Below are 24,171 nucleotides of genomic sequence, written 5' to 3'. Positions count from 1 at the left end.
CGCATTCACGGCCCTCAAGTCTTGTAGTAACCTCCATTTCCCTGAAGATTTTCTTATTACAAATATAGGGGTATTCCAAGGGGACGTGGAAGGAACCAAATGACCTGCCACCAATTGTTCTTGAACTAGCTGGTGAGCCACCCTTAGTTTCTCCGCTGGTAAGGGCCACTGTTCCACCCATACCGGATCATCTGATAGCCATGTGATGGGTATGGGGGCTGGCGGCGCAACAGTGACCCTCATCAAAAATGGCCAAAACCCTTCCTATCCCCTGGGGCCCTGGTCTCCAAAGGGCGGGATGCCACAGGGCAAACCTCTCCCTGTTCTAGTTTACCTAGTTCTCTCCCTGGGCTCCAGCCCCTCCCTTGTGTCATCTGGGGGCCCCTGCTTTTGGACTTGGGTGCCTGAGTGGTGAGGACCACTCCCATTTCTTGCATGAGGTCCCGTCCCCAGAGGTTAATAGGGAGGCCAGGCAAAACATATGGCTGGAAAAGCCCTGTGTGGCCTTCAGAGTCTTGCCACTTTAAGATCCTGAGGCTTTTTTTGGGGCACAGCCTGTCCTATTCCCTGGAGGGTCACTGTCCCTTCCTCTTTCGGCCAGGCAGGGGGCCAGAATTTATCTGAGAGGACAGAGAAATCTGCCCCAGAATCTAAGACGCCCCTAAAGGACTTGCCTTCTATCTTTAATGTAAGCTGGGGGCGGTTCTCCATAGTGGCTACCCAAAATGCTGCCGGGCCGGTACTTCCAAAACCTTGGTTGCCCCTTTTCTCTTTAATTTTTCTAGCCTCACAAGGAGCTGTAGGGAGAAGGAGTATCTGAGCAATCCGTTCTCCTGCAGGGATGGCAACAACCCCACTGCCCACTGATGTCATTATTTTAATCTCCCCCTCACTATCCTGGTCTATAACACCAGGGTGTACCTGGATGCCTCGAAGAATAGTACTGGACCGTCCCAAGAGTAGTCCGACCATGCCTGGAGGCAATGGCCCATGCACCCCAGTAGGGAGGGCCTGGATCCCCATTTCCGGTGTTAGGATTGCCCGGGCAGAGGGAGCGAGGTCCAATCCTGCACTCCCTGAGGTGGCTCTAAGGAGGTCTGAGATATGAAGGGGTTGCTCTGGGGGAGAAAATGAGTCCTGCCACTGCCCAGAGCAGGGGTCATTGCCCCGTACACATTGGTTTTGGGGCCCTGGGGCGGGGCCCTCCTCCCGTTTCCCTGATTATTATTAGCAGAAAGGAAATTTCCCTCCCTGTCAGTTTTAGAGTAGCAGTTATTGGCCCAATGATATCCCCTTCGACAACGGGGCATAAACCAGGTCTCTTGAGACCCGTAGTACTATTTTGAGGGCACTCTCTACGGAAGTGTCCCTCCCTACCGCAGCTAAAACATGTTTTTCTCCCTCCCAGAGTAGGTCTTTCTTTCCCCACTTGGGGCCGAATAGCAGCAGCTAACACTTGGCCCTGGATGAAGTTCCCATCAATGTCCCTACAGATCCGGATATAGTCATTTAGACTTTTATTGCGATAGGGGCGAAGGGCTTCCTTACAATATTTATTTGCATTTTCAAATGCCATCTGCTTTATGACTGGCATCGCAGGCCCAATGCCCCCAAATATTCTTTCTGCTACCTGACTGAGATGGTCTACGAAGTCTTGAAAAGGTTCGGAAGGTCCTTGAAGGACTTTGGACAGATGATCCCCTCCTTCCTTGGAAGGCAATGCTTTCAAGCCCCTTGGGCCGCTGCTGCCACTTGGGCATAGACTGCGATGTCATATTGTATTTGTTGCTGAATGGTGGCGTATTGACCACTCCCGGTAAGCATCTCCACATTTCTCTGGGGCTGTCCGGCCTGTGCATTCCTTTGGGCTGTCTGGCTGCATCTTTCCTGAAACTCACCTCTCCAAATCAAATAATCTCCCCCCGACAGAGCTGCTCTGCAAAGCTGCTGCCAATCGCCAGGTGTCAAATTAAGAGACGCAAAAGATTCCATTAAGGAAAGTGTAAAGGGAGCCTGTGCTCCATAATTTAAAGTTGCCTCTTTCAGTTGTTTTATATCTTTGAAACTTAAAGGGTCATGGCGCCGAATGACCTGTCGAGAATTGTTCGGGTCTGGAACTTCCATTACCGGGGCCACCACCGGGCAGCATTGGACCCCTCCTCTGGGTCTTCCCTCCAGGTCCAAGAAGGACTGGGTTATCTCATAGGAGGAGTCCCTTTTTTCAGAGTATGGGGAAGGGTTTCTCTCCCTGTCCTGTCTTTCCTTAATTAGAATCTTTTTTAGTTCTTTTTTAAGGGCCGCGATCTCAGCAAGTAACCGTTCCTTTTCAGACTGTGACAAGTCTGAGTCTGAGCTACTTCCATTTTCTAGGTCTGATAGAGAAGGATATAACCGATTCTGACCGGAGTCCTTCTTTTTGGGTCGTGCCCGGAGATCTCTACCCATTTTTTTGTTGTTACTAAGAGACTCCTCCTCATCCTCACTAACAATGGAGCCTCTAGTTTCAGTCACGGTCTCTTCATCATCACTCTCTGCCCCTGAACTCAAGGAGGCTTGAGTCTCAGTCTCTTGTAACTCTAAAAAAGCCTCTTTTGTGTCCTGAACTACCTGGTGGTGACGAACCTTATCTGTCAAAAGTGCTCCCCTCACTAATCTCCATAAGGAGAATGTCGTAGGGGGCAAGGACTCAGATCCCTCTTTTCATAAAAGTCTATGAAGATCACGGCGAACCTCCTCCCAATCTGGAATATTTAAGCTTCCCCCAGTAATGAACCATGGACTGGCTCGTTCGATGGATTTTAGAAAGCCTTCTAGGGTTTTAGACTTGACTGCAGTCCCATGTTCTTTAAGTAACTTTTTTAGTTGATACTGCAATGATTCTAGCTTCCCAGAACTATTCCCCATAGTTTCTTAACCCCGTCCACTTACCTCGCTTTCACGATCTCGGTGGGACCTCCAATTGTCACGTCTGCTGCGCGGCCTGTGTCCGAGAACGTGCGGAGGGTGTCGGGTATTGAAAACACAGAGACTCGTTCAATGATATAAAGAGAACTTTAAACAGGCTCCAAAAAGGTTCAAGAAAACCTCCTAAGAAAAGCTCCCACCAGAGAAGCTTCTGCTCTCTCCTCTACCCTCGCTGGTTCTGCTCTGACCCAGAGGTGGATGTGTGTGGGTTTTTGAAGGTGCGGTTAGTCTCTGGACAAGGTCGAGGTCAGGGCGGTTTCCGTGGGAAGGCCTTTCCCAGGAACTTATTGTATCATTTTTAGTAAACATGTTTTTACTAAACATTGTCTTACAGCTGCCTACTCCCAGGCAGAAGGGGAAGTGGCCAGGAACTTATTGTATCGTTTTTAGTAAACATGTTTTTACTAAACATTGTCTTACAGCTGCCTACTCCCAGGCAGAAGGGGAAGTGGGTCTCTGCTCAAGGTCTGGTGTTCCCACACTAACTGACTCATCTCCCCACCTCCCAAGCCCTACCTGGAGTCTATGTCTTGACTGAAGACGAGAGACTACATGGGACTTAACAACCTCAGACGATTATTCGGTGTACATTTTTTAAAAAGATTTATTTATTTATCACATATACAGTGTTCTGCCTACATGCCAGAAGAGGGCACCAGATTGAATTGTAGATGGTTGTGAGCCACCATATGGTTGCTGGGAATTGAACTCAGGACCCCTGGAAGAGCAGCAGTCAGTGCTCTTAAACTCTGAGCCATCTCTCCAGCCCGATGTATAATTTTTTAAAGATTTACTTATGTTTCTTTTATGTGCATGAACGTTTTGCTGCTTGTAATCTGCATATATGTGTGTGCATGTGTTTGGTGCCGACAGAGGTCAGAAGAGATCATTGGATCCCCTGTAACTAGAATTACAGGTGGCTGTGAGCCACCATGTGGGTGCTGGGAATCAAACTCTGATCATCTGGAAGAGCAGCCAGTGATCTCAACCGTTGAGCCATCTCTGCAGCCCACCAAGGTGGTTATTTGCATTACTGTTAAGTGAGAACGTTTGTCTTGGCAGCAGTGCATGTTTGCAGAGAGAAGAGGGTTTGCTGTGTAGCACCAGAGGCCGCAGGTACCTCCCTTGGGAGAGGAAGAGATGCTGGGGATCTCTGGGACACCTCACATATAGCTCCTAAATCCCAGGAAGCCTTAGCACCATCGTTGGTTTTCAAGCCCTTTCATGGCTGCTCTCACTCACAAGGAATCATTTTCTCTGTCGAAAAGAACTGCCAAAGGAGAAATGTATCTGGTGCTGCTTCCAATCAGAACCTCACAAGCTCCATTCCAACCCCTTACCTATCTACTTTGCCAGGTTCAGGGACTACCTAACAGCCTCCCCAGGTACCCAGCCTCCAGCCTCGTGATAGCGGATGTCAAGTGCCTGGAGGCTAAGCAGCTCACAACACTGTAGAGATTTAGCTCAAAACCTGTGAGTCAGCCAGCTCAACCCCCTCATGAATGGCTCTGCAGAGCAAAAGTGACTTTACCCACTTAGTCCCTGTTGATTTCCTGTGGATTCTCTAAGAAACCCAATCCCCTTCCACTGTTCCTGCAGCTGAGGTGTCAGAAACGGTCTCCCCATAACGAAACCAAGACAAAAGTCCCTGTCCACATAGCTCCCTCTGCCTCGGCTTCTCCTCTTCAGAGCCCCGCCCCTCCCCCGTGACCCCTCTGAGCCCACTTATGGTATAGGATCTTCTCCTTGCACGAAGAACAGATAGTCAGCACTAACGGTTCTCTTTGTCACGCTCTCTGTCTTTGCCAGAAGGCTACACTCATGGGTTTGTGTGGATATTGAGAAATGCCATTTTTGAGGGCAACTTTTTTTTGCCTCCCAGGATCTTGGACCTGACTATAATCTTTCAACCTGCTTTGTGGGTCAGATCTAACAAATTAAAAATACGCAACGCCCCACCTACCATTCAGTGTGGATTTTTAATGTTAAGAATATCCCATTTACTGCAGAATCTCTTTTAATGTCCCTGAATGGCCTGTGTTGCAGCTGCCAGGTTAAAGACAGCCCAGGGTTGCCCATAGGAAGGCAACCATCCAACCACAGAGACACGATTTAACTCTAACTGCCTTTGGGACAAGCAGGTGGTCTACAGCAGCCACGGATGGCAGCTTGGAAGCGATGGATGACATGAACTCAAAGACAGCTTGTGCTTTCTGTGGGTCTTGGCTTGGTCTGGGCCTCCAACTCCCTGACCTTGTCCTGACCTCCGATGCAGCTGTTATTTCAACTCAAATGCTGCATGCTGGCTCCTAACACATGAACTAGATCTTATTTCCTGGCATGAGGAACAGATCAGGGCCCCCTGTCTTCACAGTAAATGTTCTGTGAGGTTCTTGCCTGGCCTGGTTCTGCAGCCACCTCAACCCCAAACAAACACACAGATGCTATATCAGTTGTAAAACTATTGGCCGGTGGCTAGGGCTCCTTATTGGCTAGCTCTGTCTTAATTATTAACCCATTTCTGTTCATCTATGTATTTCCATGTGGTCTTATCTTACTGGGGAACTCCTGGTGCGTCCTATCTTCCCGGGCCCTACATGGTGACTCCTTCTGCCTACCTTCCCCAGAATTCTCCTCGTCTCCTAGTCCTGCCTACCTTCCTGCCTTATTGGCCAACAGTGTTTTATTCATCAACCAATAGGAGAAACGCATATGCATGGAAGGACATCCCCCATCAAGTACACCAGAAGACTGGGGAAGCATGGTTAACTGTTGCTGCCTTGAGTACAGCTTTATCTCCCTGAAGATATGTGTGCTGGTGACACTCAGAGCTCAGGAGTCCTCACCAGCCCTCTCTGAAGCCAGATTCTAACAGCCCAGCAAATGGCTCTTCCCATGCTTTGGAAACACAGAGAAGGATGGCCACACGTCACCGGTGTCCTGGCTGCCAGGCCAGTTCACCATGCAAGGGCACGAGGAGATGTTTATTCTGAAACATTCCAAATGTATTTCCACAGAGTTCCCACGTGCTCATCCTCTAAAAAGATATTTTGGTGACCAGCCATTGCACCTTCTTGGGGTCTTCTGGGGGTTAGCCTTCCATGCTCGACTTTTCTGGGTCCCCCTAGCTAAACTCAGAGGAAGCAGAAACGGAGTTTCCACAGGCCGAAGGGCACAGTTCCCAACCACAGCCTGAAAATTTAGTCAGTGTGGACAGATTAAGATGAGGCCAGTGTGCTTCAAGTTAGGTGAATGCTTCCAGTCCAGAACACACCACAGCAGCTCGGGGAACCGGCAGTTTGGTGGTTAGGAAGAGGGACGGTTAAGTGCATCAGTTGGTCCTGGAGCAAGGACTAAAAGCCAGGCAGACTGCAGGCTGTCGGCTCTGGATGCCCCCTCTTCTGTGATTTTCTTCCTCTCTTCTTCCTGCTCTTGCAAGAAGAAGGTAAGTGTGAAATGGTGAAAAGATTCTCCATTGGAAACACCCTGTTACACCTTACCAAGACAAGTAGGTCCTCTTATTCACTGAGCACCCTTTCTATTCCCACCTTAGAGTATTCCAGGTCCCTAAAACTGCTTCTCACTCCAGTGTCAGGTATGAGTTTGAACCCAAGCAGCAGCTCTGCCACACAGAACCCTGAAGGAAAGTAGCTTATACCACGCCCAAGACTTTGGTCAGGTCTGAAGAGCATCTCAACTGGCGTGAGGCTCGTGGACTATTATAGACCTTGTACAAATACCTGCTTGTTCATGAGCACCTACAGTGTGCACAAAGCACCCATCTCATGCATTAACACCTACTGTGCACATGGAAACTTACTGCGTGCATGAGCATCCTATTGGGTGTATGAATGTTTGACACATGGATGGATGTCTGCTGTGCTCAGCTGTCACAGCAGAAACAAAGGTGTGGTGTGTGCCTGGAGGTTGTGGCCCTACGTCTCAAGCCTAACATGATATCTTGGCCTCTCTGGTTGGACTCTGCACCTGGAGACTCTTGAGTGGTCCAAGGAGGACACCCACCCATCTAACACATTTCTATCACCAATATGTATTAGAAACAGTTTCGTTAGAATATCAAACTATAGGTTCCCTATAATCTACTTCTTAATCGTCTTGCTCTCAACTGACTTGTGTGGGTCACCTTCTCACACACAGGGTCAATGTGAGTGTGGTCATCTCTAAGGCATTTCCTCCGCCATAGCTTCTGGGCTGTCATTACCAGCGAGGACAGTCAGGCACCGTGTGAACTGTGGCAACACAACTATGTGACAATAAAACTTTATTTACAAATGTGCTGCAGGTCAGTTCATTCTGAGGATAATACGCCTCCCAAAACTGTTTCTGATCAGGGGCTCTCACTGGGGTGATATGTGCTTCTGGGGGAGGTTCGGTAATGTCTAGAGATGTTCTCTATTATTATAATTAAGTACATTGTGGAGAGGGTGATAAAGGGATCCCAGAGGTGGGATGAGGATTCTCCTAAATATCCTCCAGTACACTGGATACCCACTTAGAACTCCCTACCCTAGGTGACAGAGAGTCCTAGCCAAGACCCTTGTGCAAAGCCACGCATTAGGATGCGGCTATGACCAGGCCTTTGGTCTAATCTCACACATCTCCATCTGTCTCCCCCAGTGAACCTCAAGCTTTTCATTGAGGTAAAAATGAGCATCACTGAAGAGGGTTATGAACATGTGCGAGCATGGCTAAACGCACATACAAAGGCCCCCTGTGCACTGGTAGCCATTCGGGCTGGGATGGAGCCATGGACTTATGTATCTTTGCACCTAACCAAGAAGCTATCTGCTGCTAATATTAATACCCACTGGCAAAAGGGTGAATCAACCACACTTCAGGGCAGGCACTGTGCCCAGGAGTAGTTGGCCAACATAAAATAAACCTGGTGGTATTTTTTTGGGGGGGGTTGTTTCATTTTGCTTTGTTTTGGCTTTTTTTGTCTTGTTGGTTTTTTACTTGTTTGTTTTGGTGTGTGTGTGTATGTGTGTGTGTGTGTGTGATTTTGGGGGGAGGTGTGTTTCTTGGGGGGTCTTTTTGTTTTGTTTTTGAAAGAGAAAGAAAAAACAATAAAGCTGGGTAGATGGGGGGGTACGGATGATCTGGGAGTAACTAACTGGGAGAGGGGGAAAACATGACCAAAATATATTGTATGGAAGAATGTAAAAAAAAATTCCAGTATATTGCCCTGAAAGGTGCCAACATAGAAAGAATATGCTTTTTATAGAGATGCTTCAAGTAAGACTGCGGAGACAGCAGGGAGCCATGGTTTCGTGACCTAAGCACGTATGACCAAATAGTGGCCTCTCGCTTTTCCTAACCATAAACCTGAACTTCTCCAGGAATCTCTCAAGAAACTCCATCGAAGGTCAGGATTTCACTAGGCCCAAGATAAGTGATAAATGGGTGTTTATTGGGGGAACACTTAACACGGAAAAATACAAAGAACCGCGGGAGCACTTCTCTGCCCATCTTACTGGATCGGCTGACCCAAGAGAAAGACCCGTGCAAGCAAGACCACGCCTCACCCTTCCCTCTCTCCACTTCCATCCACCTGAAGCCACACCCAAATGGGTGTGGTCACCACTACAGGTTCACAGGCAAGACGCCTACACTCCACTTGCAGCAAATACCTGCGCAACTCTTGCAACCTATGGTTTTACGTTTTCAGCAGTCCTGCTGAAGGCACTTCAAGGACCACCTTATAATCACATTTACTGAAAATGTCTTATAAAAGAGATTAAAAAGGGAAAAAGTCCTAATTAATTTGAGATATGCCTTCAGAAGCCAACCAAAATCGTATACATGGCTGCTGTGTAGACACTTCAGCAGGTTGGTCTCTTGAGGAGCCCACATCCACCCTTGGATGTGCCTTGATCTTTTTTTTTTTTCTGAATACACTCGTTCTATTAAAACTTTTGCTTGGATTTATATCAGAATGTCCTCCTAATAAATTCTGACTCTGCTTCATTCTAACTCATCCTGACATTCCTTTCTGCAGCAAATCAAGTATCGTGGCTTTACCCGAGAACGGGTCTGGAGAAAGGATCTGGGCTGCTGCAATCCACAGTATGGAGCTCTGATACCGGAAGGTGTCTGCTCCACTGCCTTGATATTCTAAAGAGTGTTCTCATCAAGCCAGGATCACTAGTGTAGAGTTTCGCCCAAGTTCCTTCCCTCTGGATAAATGGCCACGTCTGCCAAATCTCCATCATGCTACCAAAATAACTGAGATAATCAAGTTAAACAGAAAAAGGTTTATCTTAGCTCACGGTTTCAGAGGCTTCAATTCGTGGTATTTTGGTCCTGTGGCTTTAGGAGGGTGCAGAGTGTGTACAAAGTGGAAGAGACTTGACCAAGATGTGCCGTCACCAAAGGCATGTCCCCAGTTGACCTACTTCTTTGAATCAATCCTCACCTCCAAATAGCCCCTTCAGTACCAACTCATCAATGGATTAATCCGTCAGAGAACTTGGCACCTCAAGAATGATTCACCTCTCAGAACGACTAGCTGAGGACCAGGTTGTCAGAACTTGAGTTTGGGGAGGGTACTTCCTGTTACACCACAGCAACATTGGTACCTGGTGAGCACTGTAAGGAAGTCATTGGGAACACTGGTAGGAAGTCCTTGTCCCTAATCCTTGAGACACAGGCGAGGCCAGTCACCATACAATAACAAGATCACACAACCCCACGTTTGAACTGCCCATCCCCATGGCTCACCTGATTATTTTATCCAGAATTAGCATGTGACTCAGCCTCTAATTGCCCTGCATAATTGTTCAATCTCATAGTAACACTTTAATTTGTAAAGCAAAAATAACCATGTGATTACCCTGCAATTACATGATAGTTACTAATCAATTACTTCTATAGAATTTCTGCGTGTTTACAGACTGGTTAATGCCCACATACCCTTTCCCAGAACCCTGTTCCCTGAGTGTCCAGATGACATCCACTCGCTCACTGAATCCCATCTGTTAGTAGCAGAATCCAGTTTGGGGTTTTCTGTCAAGCTCTGGGCCTGTGAGTAACCGTTCCTGCATCCCCTCTCTACCCCCTCTTTTATACCCTTATCCAGAGCCTGAGATTATGGAAGCATTAACACTGCAGCAGTGGGCGGCGGCAGCGGGGCGGTGGCGGGGGCTCCGTTTAGCCTGCAGCATCAAGGACTGACCATTCAGCTCAAATGTGAAAAGTGTTGTCAGCAAGACAGGAAGCTGAACCCATTTAAACCCAAAACCTCCTCTCTGCACCTCCTCCGACTGCGGTGGGGGTAGATCCAGAGACCATAGTCCCTTCAACAAGTAGGAACTAAGCTTCACCTGCCTGTGCTTTCCCCTGGAGGATCAGCGATGAGTATCTGGCTCCTACATGAGTCCCTACATGAGCAACTACCAACAGGAGTTAGAGAGATGGTTAAGCCATTAAGAGCACTGGCTGCTCTTGCAAAAGACCCCAGTTAGAGCCCCAGTACTTACAAACGGTGGTTCACAACCATCTGTAACTCTAGTTCCGTTAGATCCAACACCTTCTTCTGGCCTTGGAGGGCACTAGGCAGGCACATGGTGCAAAGAAATCCATGCAGGCGAAAAATCAATACTCATAAAACAAACATTAACCTTGCCAGGTGCAGTGGCACAGGCCTTTAATACCAGCACTTGGGGGGGGGGGAGGCAGATGTGTCTCTGAGTTTGAAGCCAGCCTGTTCCAGCTTAACCAATGCTAATAGCGAGACGCTGACTCTAACATCCAAAATAAATAAATCTTTTTAAAAAAAAAAAAAGAAAAAGAAAGAAAAGAAATACCAACAGGCGTTGCCTAGGTTACAAAGTGACTACAAACAGGGATAGAACTACAGAGCACAAGTGTCCAGACGTGCAAATGCCCCTCCTTTCTCCTCATAATTAACTCAAGACACTGGTGAGGATGAGAGTGTAGGCAGAATGGACTCCCAGGTCTGGACGGCAGAACTACGACAGCACAGAATGTGTTTCATGTAGCCACGCCTGAGTGGGAGGAAACCAAGGTCTCCTTGGTCTCATTTGCCAGATGAGAACACTGGCAAAAGAATAATTAGGACCACGTAATGGGTCTTTGTTGCCTTGAGAGGGTAAGTCACACCTATAGAACAATCCCACACAGGTTCAGGGGCTAGAATCATGCAGGGACCTCCACTTTCCTGGAGTCCACAGGGTCCCAAGATGGATCCTGAGATAAGATCTACATGGAAACCCTGAACCAGCCTCAGAAAAGTAATCAGAAACACAAGAGTCAGCAGAGGGCCTTGGCGAGATAACCTTAGCCAGCAGAGGGCAGTTGGCAGGGTAACCTTAGCCAGCAGAGGGCAGTTGGCAGGGTAACCTTAGCCAGCAGGGTAACCTTAGCCAGCAGAGGGCAGTTGGCAGGATAACCTTAGCCAGCGGAGGGCAGTTGGCAGGGTAACCTTAGCCTGCAGAGGGCAGTTGGCAGGGTAACCTTAACCAGCAGAGGGCAGTTGGCACAGGAATCTTAGCCAGCAGAGGGCAGTTGGCAGGATAGCCCTGCAGGAGGGAAGGCAGTTGGACAGGATGGTGGAGTAACATTAAAGAAAAGGATGGCTAGGGAGTCAGTATCCAGGACCTCAGGATGGGCTGAACCACCCAGTAGACACTGTACTCCAACACCCTTCTGCGCTAGACAGAGCTGACACTGAGTTGAGGCTGCAGCCCAGGAACTGTGGACCATGGGGAGGGGCTCAGGACCAGCTCCACCTGTTCTGTTTAGAGCTGTCCACTCTGGTCTGGCTGCAAGGGGGTACTCTGTTTGGAAAGTGCTATGGAGCCATTCCCAGGTGCGCACAGGCCAGAGATAAATGAACCCAGGATAACCCTTGTTGAGCCTCCAGGCTCTTTCTAGTCACCCCTGTTTCCTCCGACAGCTTCGGGAGGAGGCAAATGAGGCAGGAACAGACAGAGAGAGGAACGGTTGCTGCACACTGTAAGGCTGGCTTGGGTCTTCTCTCAAGGGACTCCTGTGCACACAGAGGGGGTGATTTTAGAGCAGGCCGTAAATGCTGTGTAAGATGTGGGCATGCATACATACACACGAACATACGCACATGTGCACACGCAGACGTACACTTGTGCCTAAAGCTGCGTCTTCTGTGCAAACTGGCTTTCCTATTAAAGGGTGTCTATCCACAGAGCCCCTATTTTAGATCAATATGTAAAGTAGGTACCTAGCATAGCTGGCACTGAGCACGCTGGTCACAGCAGCCCAGAACCCCACGAGCCAGTCAAAAAGGACCCTACAATCATCCCTCACTCCGTGCCCCACAGGATCAGCAATGCCATCTTTTACGGCCCATGCTAGAAACCAGGAGATGCCCAAGTTTCACCTGAGAAAGTGACAGCCTTTGAACCCGGTGTCTGATGTAAAGAGCAGGGCTGGGATGAATCTGGTGCTGGGTTCGGTCACCTGCAAGGAGATCACTTGGGCATAGGTAGCTTGGACCGTGAGGGGTGCCACGTGAGGCCAGAGACTCACTGCAGCTCAGAGCAAGGACCATAGACGAGAGAGAAGACAGCTTTGGAAGAGTCTGGAGCACCCACTGCAGGGCCAGAGTTCTTTAGAGCAGACTGGGCAGGGGGAGAGAGGGAGAACTGGGTTTCTTTGGTTCACCTTGCAGGGCTCGGCTCAGCTCAGCAATCGGATGGGAGCAGAGCTTTCCCTACCCTGCCTGCCAGCTGCTTCCAAATGCAACGAGGCCACACTCATCCCTCCCAGGCCCAGGGCGTAGCAGACTTGGGTTTCAAACAGTCTGAAACCCAAAAGAAGGAATAATCTATCTTAGGCGGTCTCAAAATAAACCGCAGCGCCAAGCGCAGTGAGGCGCACTGCAGTATTGTTGGCTGCTTCCTGCTTTCCTTCCAAAGCAGGCGATTCTTTGCAACGCTTCAGTGCTCGCGTTAAATCAGTGTCCAGACCCAACAGGCAGGTTCCCAGGACCTCTTCTCATTGGAGAATGTGAACAATATGCTAGGTGATTAACATGCGTGTGCTTGCACATGCACACACATACACATACACCATACCACACACATACCACATACATACCACACACACCATACCACACACATACTACACACACACATACACCATACCACATACATACCACACACACACACCATACCACATACACACCACACACACACACACCACACCACACACACACACCACACCACACACATACACCACACACACACATACCACATACACACACCACACACACCATACCACACCACACATACATCACACACACACCACACCACACACACACATACACCATACCACATACACACCACACACACCATACCACACACATACCACATACACACATACCACACCACACACACACACACACCACACACACCACACCACACAAACACACCACACCACCATACCACATACATACCACACACACACACACCACACCACACACACACATACACCACACCACACACACACACACCATACCACATACATACCACACACACACACACCACACACACCATACCACATACATACCACACACACACATACCACACCACACACACACATACACCACACCACACCACACACACATACACCACACCACACACCACACACACACACCACACCACACACACACATACCACACACACACACATACACCATACCACATACATACCACACACACACACCACACACATACCACACCACACACACACATACACCATACCATACACATACCACACACACACACACCACACACACCATACCACATACATACCACACCACACACACACACACATACACCATACCACATACATACCACACACACACACCACACCACACACACACATACACCACACCACACACACACATACCACATACACACACCACACACACACACCATACCACACCACACATACATCACACACACACACTACACACACACACACCACACACCATACCACACACATACCACACACACACACCACACCACACACACACATACACCACACCACACACACACATACCACATACACACACCACACACACACACACACCATACCACACCACACATATATCACACACACACTACACACACACCACACACCATACCACACACATACCACACACACACATCACACACACACACCACACACACACATACCACATACACACACCACACACACATGCTACACACCATACCACACCACACATACATCACACACACCACACACACATACACCACATACATCACACCACACACATCATACCATACCACACATACACCACACACACATCACACCACACACACACACCATACCACACCACACATACATCACACACACACACTACACACACACACACCACACACCATACCACACACATACCACACACACACACCACACCACACACACACATACACCACACCACACACACACATACCACATACACACACCACACACACACACACACACCATACCACACCACACATATATCACACACACACTACACACACACCACACACCATACCACACACATACCACACACACACATCACACACACACACCACACACACACATACCACATACACACACCACACACACATGCTACACACCATACCACACCACACATACATCACACACACCACACACACATACACCACATACATCACACCACACACATCATACCATACCACACATACACCACACACACATCACAACACACACACACATCATACCACACCACACATGCACCACATACACCATACCACACCACACATACACCACATATACATACCACACACACATACATACACACCACACACATGCACACACACATACAGCAGAGCAGACATAAATGTACTCACAAACACAGATACATTCAAATGAGTGCCCACAGAGACACATGCACACAGATACACTCAAGGCAGGAAGAGGCAGCAAGGCCCTGAGATCCTCCAGGGAAGCAGCATCCTTAATGATACATATGATAATTAAAGAATACAATAAACACAATTACCATGCTTTAAACAGTTTGTTAGTGAAGCTCATCAAAAAGTCAGAATAGAGCGCTCTAGGGTGGGTCGGATAACAGCTTCTCATCCTCAGAGTCATAAAATCCCTGACTTGGAAGAAATGGGGCTTCCTAAGCGATGGAATCAGCGAGCATGGATGCAGCAGAAACGGGACCAGCATGGCTGTGTCAGGGGGAGCCGAAGCTAGAAGCTCACTACACAGCTAGTCAGAAAAGAGACGAGTGTGGGACAGAGTGGGCCTGGGGACAGCACCCGGGGAGGGTCACATGACTCTGAGGGATGCAGGATGCTGGTTTGCTCCAGGACTGAGAGAGACTGGCAGAACCAACCAGGTTCAGCTCAAAGCAGAGGCAGGTGAGGCCGTGACTCGAAAGAGGTAATATAGGTTTTACGTCTAACAGGATCTTCAAGTCATGATGGACACTGCCAACAGGCTAGAAGCTTAGATTTCAGCCTGGACATCCCGAGGTAGGATCCGGGACCTACCTTGAGACCACCATCTCTCCACTGTGACAGTCGGGAAGTGTGTGCCCAGACAGGCTACTGGAGAAGGAAGGGCTGCACCAGGAACGAAGTGAAGAGAACTCTGGTCAGATTTAAGCAGCAGGCAGAAAGACAGCTAGCTACAGGGTAGGCATTGGGATGCATCTACGCAGTAAAATTGCAGCTCTATGTGAGTCGGGACTGAACAACACCACCCAAGTGAGCTGCTGCGAAGCCGCCACGGCTCCGCCACGCCCATCTTGTGCCTCTGTGTTCTCATCCTGAAGATGGGGTTGCTGTCTTAATGTTTGTGTTTCCTTCATCTGGAAATCTCCTGGAATTTCAGGTCTGTGGGAGGCAGAGGAGAGCGCAGGGCTGAGGTCTCTTCTGCTTGGGGAGTTGGCCCCACCACAGGGTTCCTGTGTCTTCTGGGAAGGTGATGAAGCCTGTGAGTCCTGTAATTATGGCCCAGCTGAGGCTCGGTCAGGTCACGGGCGCTGAAGGAAGTCACACAGGGAGCCACACAGGGTGTCAGGACTTAACGAAAGAACCAGACCACCAGAGCTCACAGAGGCTGAAGGACAAAGCTTATTCAGGGTAAGAGCTGCTAGGCTGTCTGTCCCCCAAGAGAAGGGAATGTGGTACCACCAAAAAGGAGCTTGGGTTTTTACAGGGTGTTTTTAGCTGAGTGGGAGTGTGGAGGGAGAGCGTTAAGGAACTGTCACAGGCTGAAGGGACCGCAGTTTTACAGGGAAGGGGAGACTGGCCTTTAGAAAAGCGGAAGACAGGCCGTGCCGTTCTGCCGAGACAAGGGGCCAGCAGGATTCTGGGAAGTCTAGAACGCTGTTCCCACTTCCTTGAAGAGATTGAGGTCCCCCTAGGTGGCTCCATTTTGGGCCAAAGATCTGGGCCCAACAGACTGTCCCTCAGCATTGTAAGGGCTACGTCCCCGAAGGCTCACACAGGCATGTCCCTAGTCTTGCGAGAGCTATGTCCTTTAAGGATAGTAAAGAGAACTTTTTCAGTTTTATTTTCATGATCAGGAGCCAGGCTGTCTCAAGTGGCCAGGGTCTCAACCCCATGCCTGGCTACCACCCAGGAGGGCAATAGGATGGGTGCCCAATCTTTGGTGCATGACATGTGACCCCACCCCTGGGGCACCTCTCTAAGAGTGTTTGTTCCTGGTGGGAATATGAAGTCGTTGTCACGGCAGGAGGGTCCGTGAGCTCTGGTCTCAGAGCCACAGCCGTGGGGCGGGCAGACGTTGGAGCAGAACAAGGCTGGGCTCTAGGCCCTTGTACATAACCTGTCCTGTGAGCTCTCTGTCAGCTCTCGAATGCGCATGGCAGTTCCAGGTAAGCCACCTCGTTTTGCACTTAGGCCAGGGTAAGCTCTCAGTGTCCATCTTCCCATCAGAGGATGGGAAGACCCCGAAAGAGCACCGGCGTCTATATGTTCCTGGGGCAGGGTGGCTGGTTCACAGAGCAGGGTCGTCCATCAGAATAGGACGTCATGCCTCAGGGATGAGCCCTGGGGCCAGCCAGTGGGAATAATATGATCGATGACTGTACAGCAGCCAGCAAAACGCCCTGTGTGCAACGTTCTCACTGTGTGTGCCAGCGAATGGGGTGACCACGATGAATGAGGAACCATGGCTACCCAGACCTGATAGATGCCCGTCCTGTCTGCTTCACCTCTGTGTCTGGCAGCAGCTAGGGGAGGAAGATTGCCGGCAGCTCCAGGCTGCCCACACAGATCATAATGCCTGAGACCTTGCTTGGAATGTAGGGCAAGCGTCTGATTCATGCACCATGGTTTGAGCATCGTCTGGATCTCAGCCCGGGGGAGGGGGGGTCCTCAACGTCTCATCCACGCAGAGCCAGCTTTGTGGGAGGAAGGATGGTAAACCCTTTCCACCATCTCAACCTAAGCGGTCTTGGGCTGGGGCACCATTATGTCCTTGTGCGCAGAAACTCGGGAATCTCTGTCATTTGTATGCACAGACTTAGTCACAGAAGCCGGAGGAGAGACGTAGATGGTTTCCGGGACATGCGACTGTGGAGCAAATGCTGCTGGCTGACCTTGGCTTCTCTGAGTGTATCCCACACTCCCTCCTCCCCAGCTGTCTGTCCTTGCTGTCTACGGAACCTGGGAGCCCAAGCCCGCCCAAATGTTCAGCGTCCCCTGTGGCCACAGGCACCCAGGAGCCTCTGTCTTTTCTCTGCCCCGAGCTGTCACTGATTCCGCTCCCCACCCACCATCGCCTCCCCTGGGTTAGTTTGCGCTCCATTGCCGTGGCGAAATGAGGAGCAAAAGCAACTTGCAGAGAAAAGATTTTGATTATTACAACTTACAGGTCATAATCGAGGGAAGCCAGGGCATGAGCCCAATCAGGAACCTGGAGGCAGACGCCATGAAGGGATGCTGCTCTCTGGCTTGGCCCCCTAGCTTTCCTGGGTAGCTTTATTTTTTTTTAATACACACTCCAGGCCCACCTGCCTGGAGGATGACACAACCCACAATGCACTGAGCCCTCCCAAATCCATCAGCCATCAACAAGATGTCCACAGCCGTCTGATGGAGGCAATTTCCCAACTGATGGTCCTCCTTCCCAGACGACCCCAACCTGCACCGAGTTGACATAAACTTGCCACCACACTCTCGCTGGGACTCCTGTGGCCCCGACCGGTTGCTCCCTCACCTGGTTGAGAGAAGTGGAAGAGGTCGGGCTGGCCACAGCCAAGCACTGCAAGGATCCGTCTGTCTTTTGGTGCTGAAGCATGGGGGAGAGAAGGGAGGTGCTGCAGGAAAGACCTTGCTCTCCCCACTAATTACTTCTTGGGTTGAGCTCCTCCCAGCAACGGCAGCTGTGTCCATCCTGACATGGGTCCTGGCAGGAGCGACTGACTACCTTGCCCCCCTGTGTTACCTCACAGGATACAGCTTCCTCAAGCATAGCTCTAACCCCTGGTACATGAAGACCCTGAGGGGTCCATCTCTTGCAGAGACCTTTCCCTACCAGGGATCTCGTATCTATGGACATGTCAGTCATTTTAGAGGGTTTGCATTCTGGAGAGGCAACTTTCCTTCCTGTGGAGTCGGAACCCTCCTTTCTCATTGTCTAGCAAATCTGGGGTTACCCAAGAGCTGCAGACTAAGCCAGCACTGCCACAGCTGCCTCGACAAAGGTACAGGGTACACACCGGCGTCGGACGCACCAGCTCCCTGACAGGGTTGGCAGATCAGAAGGTTCAAACTGAACGGAGGGAATCTGATGTAGGCTTTGCATAGGCCTCTAGTACAGAACAGAGGTCTCTGTGCTCTACGCTTAGCGAGGCCTGTTCCTTGTCTGTGTCCTGGATGATGGAGGGTAAGCTTTCTTAGTCAGCCCTCTAAGTGGTGCCTGAGGTTTTCTCCTCCTGTCTTCCCGGTCACCATCTCAAGTTGAAGCATTGGATAAGCATCAGTCCTGGGTAGAGTCAGCCTGGCCGTATAGGGAGGTGGCCGCCAGTAGTGGGACATGACAGCTGATGCCAGTGGGATGTGGGGATGCAGGCTGCACATTTTCACAAAACATTCCTTCTCCTCCCTATGGTGGCATGAAGGAACTGGCAAAGGCTCATGAGAAGCAGCGAGTCCCTAGAGCCAAGTCGTGACTGTCATATTCCCCCCTTCCCACACAGAATGTAGCCAGCATGTGCTGTCTTGGGGAGGGTGTCCCCAGCACAGCTTAGTTCTTCAGCAAGTACAGAAACTGATGTAGCTCCCAGACGCAGGCAGCAGAGGGCTCCTTGTCCCTGGCCTTGGGCTCACACCTTGGAGTCAGGCTCTTATGCAGGCCCTAAGAATCCCACTGGTCTCTGAGGAGCTTCAGGACTTCCCTCGGTAACGACCATTTCCCGTAGCTAGGCTAATTCTCCCTCCCACATATCATCTTCCTAACAGAATAATAGACAAGGTAGTGAAGAACCCTTCTCCATGAAGAAGTGAACAGAGTGGGAACCCGTTGACTGTAACACCTGTACAGTACAGCTGCTTCCTGCCGTCACGGGAATACTGGCCCCAGGGCCTCAGGAGAGAAGGGACCTGGTCATTCCTGGCCCAGCCACGTCCCTGTAAGACCATGGAGCACGTTCCCCAGAAAAGCCAGGTTGGCACTTGGGCTTCAGGCAGTAGATTCTGGGACACATCTTCCTGTCACAGAGCCAGGGAACGGCTCTTCTTCAGCTCCGAAGGTCACTCTGCATGGGGCAGCTCCAACAGGCTCCCTTACAGCACAGGAGTGCGTGTTGACTCCTCAAGAAAGAGAAAGTATTACAGACATGGTGGGGAGCCAACCTTCAGCATCAAAATGAGGCTAAGTGGATGAAGATGAAGAATGCAACTTCTAATACTAATGCTGTCATCCCCCTACCCCTCCAACCCCCTCCCAGAGGGTTCTGACCCATGAACCACAGGTGATGATGAGAGATCCCAACTCAACATCTTTAGACCCCTAGTGACTAGCCCATCACAGAGTGACTTGCCCTTCTGACCTCTCCTGAGAAACCAGAGACCTCAAGATAAACTTAAAAGATAGCCCTCCCTTATCCAGGAACTAGCTCACCACATTCCTGCTCAATGTTTAACTGTACAATGCCCAAAGAATGCTTGCTTGAGATAACCTTCCTGTTAAGACATAAGCTATCATCTAACTTCTCATCCTTTATGATGTTTGCCTAACTCCCCGATTCGGTTTCTCCCTTTTAAAAACCCCCGACTGCAGTTACTAGGGGTCGAACTCCTCTGCCCCTGCGAGGGTCATGAGCTCGGCCCCAGTGCACTGGTTCCCCGAATAAACCTCGTGTGCTTGCAGCAAGAACAGTCGACTCTATTGAATTACTGGGGCGTCGGCTTATCCCGAGACTTGAGTGAGGGTCTCCCCACTCTGGGGGTCTTTCAATGAGATACCCTGGGAGCCACGTCCCTGGGAGTTTAATGGAGGCTGCAACATGGAAGGAAATTAACTGAGGGTGCTGCAGCAGCTCATCTGGCTGGGTGAGGCAAAAAGGTCTACACCAAGTAATCCACGTGGGCCACAGAACTACGGGCGTCGCAGCCGAGAGCTGGTAGCAAGACCTGCACTTGCCGAGTGCTGGTGAGAAGGCACAGCAGTCATAGCCCTCAGCCAGAAAAACCATTGTTCAGTCACGCTGAGTTCCAAGACTCCAGCGGCCTCCCCACTCTCTGGCTTCTGCTGGGGTTCTGTTCATGGCATTTCATCACAGCAACAGTAACCCTGCCTAAGGCACGGGAGGACAGACAGACAGAAGTTTGCCCGTCTTCCACATGGAAAGTGTCCCCGCTGGTCTTCTTCAGGACCCGGGTGCCCAGTTATCCCAAGCGGATGATGGTTCTGAGTCTAGCAGCGGAGAGAGACCTTGCGGACCTCTCTGCTGGTTCTAAACTTGTCTCGTAGGTCAAGTGGCTTCCACAACACATGTAAAGACCCTGGGGTGGGAGTGGGGGCCACCCCCCACTAACTTCTCAAGGTCACTTTGGACTCTGACTACAAACAAGCTAGCCCTTACTCCCTTCCTTACCCAGTAGCCCCCTAGAAGCCAAAGCTCTTCCTGAACCGCGGGGAACCTACGGAGAAGCTGACCGGCTTAGCTGAGGTGACTTTTGCTGTGATCAAACACCATAACCAAAGCAACTTGGGGAGGAAAGGGTTTATTTGACTCAGGACAGTCCACCCTCAAAGGAAGTCAGGACAGGAACTCAAAATGGGTAGGAACCTAGAGGCAGGGGAGGCCATGGAGGGGTGCTGCTTACTGTCTTACTCATCGTGGTTTGTTCGACCCATTTTCTTTTGTTTGTTTGATTTTGCTTGCTTGTTTGCTTGTCGAGACAGGGTTTCTCTGCATAGCGTTGGAGCGTGTCCTGGAACTCGCTCTGTAGATCAGGCCGGCTTGGAACTCAGAGATCCACCTGCCTCTGCCTCCCAAATGCGAGGGTTAAAGGCAAGCACGCCACCAAGGCCCTGACTTCAACCCACTTTCTTACAGAACCCAGGATCACCAATCCATGGATGGCACCTCCCACAACGGTTGGGCCCTCCCCGCGTCAGTGACTCATCGAGAAAATACCCTTCAGGCTTGCCTACTGCCAGGACCTTACAGCAGCATTTTCTTAATTGAGGTTCCCTCCTCTCAGATGACTTTAGCTTGGGCCAAGCTGACAGGGAAGCTGTGCAGTACTCCGGCCATCTCCTCAGCCACAGGCAGCTGAGGCCTTCCATCCTGAAGGAACACTTAGTCCAAGCAGCGGCTCTCCTGAATGCCTGTCAGACACAGGCTGCCCATGCATCGGCCTGGATGTGCTGTCAGTCTGTCTGTCTGTCTGTCTGTCTGTCTGTCCTCCCATGTCTTAGTTAGGGTTGCTGTTGCTGTGATACAACGCCATGACCAAAAGCAACTTGGGGAGGAGAGGGTTTGTTCCGCTCACGGTTCCATGAAACAAATTCATCATCAAAAGCCGTGAGGGCATTGCCGGGCATTGGTGGCGCACGCCTTTAATCCCAGCACTCGGGAGGCAGAGGCAGGCGGATCTCTGTGAGTTCGAGGCCAGCCTGGTCTACAAGAGCTAGTTCCAGGACAGGCTCCAAAGCAATACAGAGAAACCCTGTCTCGAAAAAACAAAAAACAAACAAACAAACAAAAAAAGCAGTGAGGGCAGAGACTCTAGCAGGGGGGGAATCTGGAGTCAGGAGCTGATGTGGAGGCTTTGCTCAACCTGCTTTTATTTATTTACTTACTTACTTACTGCTTTTTACTTATTTATTTGTTTATTTATTTACTTACTTTTGGTCTTTCAAGACAGGGTTCCTCTGTGTAGCCTTGGCTATCCTGCAACTCACTCTATACACCAGCTAGCCTCAAACTCAGAGAGCCACCTGCCTCTGCCTCCCAAGGGCTGGGATTAGAGATACACACCTTACCATGCCTGGGCTCTCAACCTGCTTTCTTGTAGAACCCAAGACCACACACCCAGGGGGTGGCCCCCACCCTTGTGGGCTGGGCCCTCCCTCCCTTGTCAATCACTGATTAAGGAAACACCCGACTGCCTTGCCTACAGCCCAAGCCTATGGAGGCATTTTCTCAACTGAGGCTTCCCTCCTGTGACTCCAGCTTGTGTAAAGTTGAGGTAAAATTAGCTAGCACACCCCACATACACACACCCCCACCTGCCACCATGAAGCAAGAAAATGAGGTGAAGAAATAGAAAACAAGAAAAGCAAATTGGCAAAAAAAAAAAAAAAAAAAGCAAGGCTGGAGACTCCTAGCCAAGGCTACTGGAGCTGACAGGGGCCTCTGGTACAGGTGCGGAAAGTGTCCAGAGAGTCTGAAGATGGCCTGTGACCCCCTGGGTGAGGTTTAATACGGTATTCGGGTGGTAGACTAGAGGCCTGCTCCTTCCCCCTACCCCCAAAGAATGTGAAAGGCAACAGTCAGCTGGGATACTGATTCAAGCCCCCCCTAGAGTTCTACAACCATCTGGCACGTGGTGCTGTGGGACCTCCGTATTGGAAACCCTTCCCTACAAAGATTCTTCTGTACTGGTCCCTTAGTTCCCAGACCTGAACAGGGCCACCTCAAGGCCAGGTCCTCTCGGCACTTTCTTGGGGGCCCCCTTCATACCCTAGTATGCACCTCTGGAAGCTGCCCCAGGAATAAAGCCTGGGTCTCAACATATCAGTCCAGCTCCCTAGGACACAAAGTCCTCTTGCTCTGTCTCCCAGGAGCCTGGGGTCTACTTGGTGGCCCCTGCCCAGGGCTTCCTGCTAAAAGGGACAGATCAGCTGTGGGTCTCGTGGCTGCGGGGAGCTGGCCTGAGGTGATCAGCGGGCAACGTTATTATCATTACTCTGCTAATTAATTCCCAGCTCATTACATTTCCTGTGGCTAATTTGTACTCAGCTGATTTGATTAAACTCATCTCTATGCTAATAAATGTGTTTTCCATTTGTTTTAGTGGCTGAAGGAAGCGGGATCGATATTTACATATTTTGAGGTTGTTATCAGTAAAAATCATAGCATCTGAATTAATTTCTCTCTGATTTGTAGGTTTGCAGAAGAAGTCCTAAGTCAGGCCAGGCCCCTTGTTCTCTTGTGCCCAGACGTCCCTCATGGCATGAGGTTTCTTTTCTGTTAAGGTCCATCCTGGGTGGAAACGTCAACCTTGAAGGCAGCTGTGTATGGGGAATAGTGCAAACCCTGCATTCACACTCCATCAGGCCCGACCCAAGCGTCTGAGGAGCTGGGAACAGAGTTTCCTACACCAGACGAGAATCAGGGATGGGAGCCCACTGGCCCTCACTCAGTGTCTTCTGCGCCTGTGAAGTGGCTGCGGGTCACAGCTCCTACTTTGTCATTCCACTCCGTGTAGTTCTCTCTCCCCTGGAACCGCCGTCCTTGAGCCTGCCAGGCTTGGAGAAGAACTGAAGAAAGAGACCAGTTTAAAGTCATTGTTTGGCAGAGGGAGTGGGCAGGGGTGGGGTGGGGGAGGGGGAGGGGTGGGGCACGGGAGGGGGAGGGGAGGGGGAGGGGGGAGGAACGCATCTGCTCATGGCTGCCAACCCTTAGTGTGAACGTCTG

At 50.3% G+C, this 24,171-nt stretch overlaps 1 long non-coding RNA gene across 1 annotated transcript; it reads right to left on the bottom strand.

Moving 5' to 3' along the window:
• Positions 1-5,413: 5,413 nt before the first annotated feature.
• Positions 5,414-10,933, bottom strand: LOC121134568. The gene is made up of 2 exons (XR_005871667.1): positions 10,464-10,933; positions 5,414-6,395 (listed from the first exon to the last, which is right to left on the bottom strand). It is a non-coding gene; the product is annotated as an uncharacterized LOC121134568 (long non-coding RNA).
• Positions 10,934-24,171: the final 13,238 nt, after the last annotated feature.

The sequence above is a fragment of the Mesocricetus auratus genome, unplaced genomic scaffold, assembly GCF_017639785.1.
Source record: "Mesocricetus auratus isolate SY011 unplaced genomic scaffold, BCM_Maur_2.0 Super-Scaffold_100028, whole genome shotgun sequence".
NCBI classification, from domain to species: Eukaryota; Metazoa; Chordata; class Mammalia; order Rodentia; family Cricetidae; genus Mesocricetus; species Mesocricetus auratus.
This window is presented reverse-complemented; position numbering and strand designations above follow the sequence as displayed.